Raw genomic sequence first — 5,000 nt, 5'->3', positions numbered from 1 at the left:
TTAAACTCTTTTATACATATAGCTAAACACTTTTACACGCACAATCATACTCTCTTTCACACACTTTTGTCTGGGCCATAAATCAAACTTACTTACAGACCAAACTGTACTTTCTTAGAAACACTATTATTCCCACTTACAGACAACATCATACTACAATATAATACTCTAGTAGTGTATGCAAGATAGAACACTTTGTGTGTGAGAAAGAATGATAGTGTTTGTGAGAGAGGGATTGTAGTATGCATGAGGGTATAGTAGTGTGTGTGAGAGAGAGAATGATAGTGTATGTGAGAGAGGGATTGTAGTATGTATGAGGGTATAGTAGTGTGTGTGAGAGAGAGAATGATAGTGTATGTGAGAGAGGGATTGTAGTATGTATGAGGGTATAGTAGTGTGTGTGTGTGAGAGAGAATGATAGTGTATGTGAGAGAGGGATTGTAGTATGTATGAGGGTATAGTAGTGTGTGTGAGAGAGAGAAGATATGTATGTGAGAGAGGGATTGTAGTATGTATGAGGGTATAGTAGTGTTTGTGAGAGAGAGCGATGATGTATGTGAGAGAGGGATTGTAGTATGTATGAGGGTATAGTAGTGTGTGTGGGAGAGAGAATGATAGTGTATGTGAGAGAGGGTTGTAGTATGTATGAGGGTTTATAGTAATGTGTGTGTGAGAGAGAATGATAGTGTATGTGAGAGAGGGATTAGTATGTATGAGGGTATGTAGTGTGTGTGAGAGAGAGAATGATAGTGTATGTGAGAGGGAATTGTAGTATGTATGAGGGTATAGTATGTTTGTGAGAGGAGAGAGTGATAGTGTGAGAGAGGAATTGTAGTATGTATGAGGGTATAGTAGTGTGTGAGAGAGAGAGATGATGTGTATGTGAGAGAGGGATTGTAGATGTATAGGGTATGTAGTGTGTGTGAGAGAGAATGATAGTGTATGTGAGAGAGGAATTGTAGTATGTATGAGGGTAAGTAGTGTGTGTGAGAGAGAATGATAGTGTATGTGAGAGAGGATTGTAGTATGTATGAGGGTATAGTAGTGTGTGGTGAGAGAGAATGATAGTGTATGTGAGAGAGGAAGTTGTAGTATGTATGAGGGTATAGTAGTGTGTGTGTGAGAGAATGATAGTGTATGTGAGAGAGATGCTTGTGTTTTGAGAGCTTATGACAGTTTATGTGAGAGGACATTGTACTGGTTGTGAGAGAGTATACTTTAAAAGGAAGTCAGGTTGATCCAACAGGAAGCCAGTTTAAATATTCATTCCTTGACTGGTTTACAGCCTCGAAAACAAAGCCTGAAGCTGCTCAGAGCACTGCTAGCTACATTTGAGCTGCAATAAGAACTTTTGTTAACACTTTATATTAAAGTGCACCAAATTAAGGCAGGCAGAGTAGTACCACAAGAATAGTAATTCTCCACACTTAACAAATATGATATATCCTTATGAAACAAGACATGAAACTATAAGTGTTAATTAAGTCTAAATAACTCAAAATTAGGTATTTCTATCGAAGAATTACATTACATCACATGTTACTTGTTAGACGCTTTTATCCAAAGCGACTTACATACTCAATACTGAGGGCAATCCCCACAGGAGCAATTTGGGGTGAAGTGTCTCAGGGACACAACGACATGCTGACTGCAGTGGGGTTTGAACCTGTGACCCCCTGATCCGAACCTACACACAACCCACTGCGCCACATGCCTCCACAGAAGAATATGTTCCCTATTTTAAAGTGAAATCTTGTTCATAACCAATAGAAGTCTTGTTCATAACCAATAGAAGTCTTGTTCATAACCAATAGTAGTAGTTTTGACCAATAGTAGTAGTTTGACTCTAATTGACCTGAACAGGTTCCCTATTCTAAAGTTGCCTCCTCTTCACACTTTGTAAATACATGATAGCACGCAACTACTGAAATTAACCTCAACAGCACATGAACAAAGTAGGCACACGTTGAAATATCTGTTTTATTAAACCACTAAAGAGAGGTTCAGACACATACCAAAACATGTCAAGTTTCTCCAAGGCTGAGAACACAGCCTGTACTTTTGAATAAACAGATTTTTAACAGAGTTTATGTATTTGTGATCATACTGTGTGACCTGCTTTACACAATAGGTGTACTGTTCTCTCTGTGTTGTCCTGTCTCAGTGTGAACATAGATTAAACAGCCAGCCACACTCTTTTGAGAGCCAGGGAATGAGCAGCCATGCTCCTTTAGTTCAAGGTTCAAGGTTCTTTATTGTCAAACACAAGAACAGGAACACATATGTGAGAATGCTGTTCATTGACTACAGTTCAGCATTCAATACCATTGTGCCCTCCAAGCTGGCCATCAAGCTCAGAGACCTCGGGCTCAACAGCGCCCTCTGTGACTGGATCCTGAACTTCCTGACGGGCAGACCCCAGGCAGTGCGGGTGGGAAACATCACATCCTCCACCCTGATTCTCAACACCGGTGCCCCTCAAGGCTGCGTGCTCAGCCCTCTCCTCTACTCCCTGTTCACCCACGACTGCGTGGCCACACACAGCTCCAAGACCATCGTGAAGTTTGCTGATGACACGACCGTCATCGGCCAGATCACAGACGATGACGAGACGGCGTACAGAGAGGAGGTCGAAAACCTGACATCTTGGTGCCAGGATAACAACCTCCATCTCAACGTCAGCAAAACAAAGGAGCTGATTATGGATTACAGGAAGCAGCAGGGAGAGGGACACGCCCCCATCGCCATCAATGGGACTACGGTGGAGAGAGTCAGCAGCAGAGGTCGCGTTAACCGAATATTTTCCGTCTATGACGTAATTTTTCCAAGAATGACGGAAAACTCTGAAAGCAGTCCGTCATTTTGACAGATTAGAACACAACTCGGAACAGCGCCAAAATGTCCACCAGCGGCCCACATTATATTACATCCTTATGGCCAGGTCGACTGAGGGCGATCTACTGTACTCTACTTTAACTATTATTTAGTAATTCACACCCCTGTCCAGTTGGTGGCGAGTGTGTGCATATTAAGTAGCTATTGTCTAGTCTTGTATTTGACCTCGTTGATTTCCTCGTTGTTTAACCGGCTTTAGCAATCGCAAAATGTCACGGCAGCTGAGTGTCCGAAGCTTTTTTAATAAGCCCAGTAATTGTGATGGTGTGGATAAACGAGGTGAAAGAAGAGGGATTGATGCAGTGGAGGATGAAGGACAAGCCAGTAAGACTAACACTGACAACGTTCAGCCAGCAGCAGAGGGACAAGCAAGTGGCAAGGAAAAAATAAATCATTCATATTCGTTTCGACATGAAAAGTGACCGCACGGTCGGTGTCTCTGTTCATCTTTGTTTTTCTCCATGCCCTTAAAAGTTCTGTATGAATCATAAAAAAAAGGAATGAATGAACATTTGCTGCTTAGTACCCAAACATAAATATTAAATATGTCTCATCATTAAAACATGAAAAATAAAATGACGGGTAATAATGGATTATGACGGAAATGTTACGATCCTGTCCGTCAAAATGACAGACAACGAAAAAGTCTAACGCAACCACTGGTCAGCAGCTTCAGGTTCCTTGGTGTCCACATCACTGAGGACCTGACATGGACTCATCACTGAGGACCTGACATGGACTCATCACTGAGGACCTGACATGGTCTCTTCACACCACCACCATCACCAAGAAAGCTCGACAGCGGCTCTTCTTCCTCCGCAGGCTGAGGAGGTTCAAAATGGACTCCAGGATACTCTGCAACTTCTACAGGTGCACCATAGAGAGTATCCTGACCTTCTACAGGTGCACCATAGAGAGCATCCTGACCTTCTACAGGTGCACCATAGAGAGGATCCTGACCTTCTACAGGTGCACCATAGAGAGCATCCTGACCTTCTACAGGTGCACCATAGAGAGCATCCTGACCTTCTACAGGTGCACCATAGAGAGGATCCTGACCTTCTACAGGTGCACCATAGAGAGGATCCTGACCTTCTACAGGTGCACCATAGAGAGGATCCTGACCTTCTACAGGTGCACCATAGAGAGCATCCTGACCTTCTACAGGTGCACGATAGAGAGTATCCTGACCTTCTACAGGTGCACCATAGAGAGCATCCTGACCTTCTACAGGTGCACCATAGAGAGCATCCTCACTGGCAGCATGACGGCCTGGTACGGCAGCTGCACTGACCTCGATCGTAAGGCTTTACAGAGGGTGGTGAAAACTGCACAGCACATCACCAGGACGGAGCTGCCATCCATGGAGGACCTTTACTCCCAGCGACTCAGGAAGAAATCACTACGGATTATCAAAGACCCCCATCACTCCAGCCACAAACTGTTCTTTCTGTTGCCGTCTGGCAGACGTTACCGCAGCATCCTGGCAAAGACAAGAAGATTCGGAGGACAGTTTCTTCCCGCAGGCAGTGAGACTGTTAAAACAATTGAACTGCTGAAACAACTTCAAAACATTCATCTGCTACTTAGTAATATATATCTACTATCTAATATATATCATTCCAATAACTTGTATATAGACTCGTACTGCACTATTCCACATGCCTCACTTTATTTTAGAACTATTTTTCATTTGTATTACTTTTACTATCTGTATTATTATTATGTTGCATTGTTGGAGAAGCCTGTGACATAAGATATTTAATTATTATTTTCAGTCCACTGACATTCAAACGGAGTGAAACTATACGAAAATAAGTTACAAGGCACTTAATGATCTCATACATGCAAGTGTAACATACACAGATTAACACTTAGGAGTGCTAAGTGTAAACAAGGTAAATATAGCTAATGCTAGCTGTAGCATATCCCTCCAAAATATGGTCGTAGACTTTCCTGATGATTTAGAATTGATTGAAACTCCAGAGTCAACGTAAGAGTTATAAAGACACAAAAATAACAAATACATTTAGGCTCAATCCGTATTAGAATCACTTTAGCATACTACCAAAAGTTAACTATAAACACTACAGACAGCAAAGCTA

This window comes from Trematomus bernacchii, unplaced genomic scaffold (genome assembly GCF_902827165.1).
Source record: "Trematomus bernacchii unplaced genomic scaffold, fTreBer1.1, whole genome shotgun sequence".
Lineage (NCBI taxonomy): Eukaryota > Metazoa > Chordata > Actinopteri > Perciformes > Nototheniidae > Trematomus > Trematomus bernacchii.
This window is presented reverse-complemented; position numbering follows the sequence as displayed.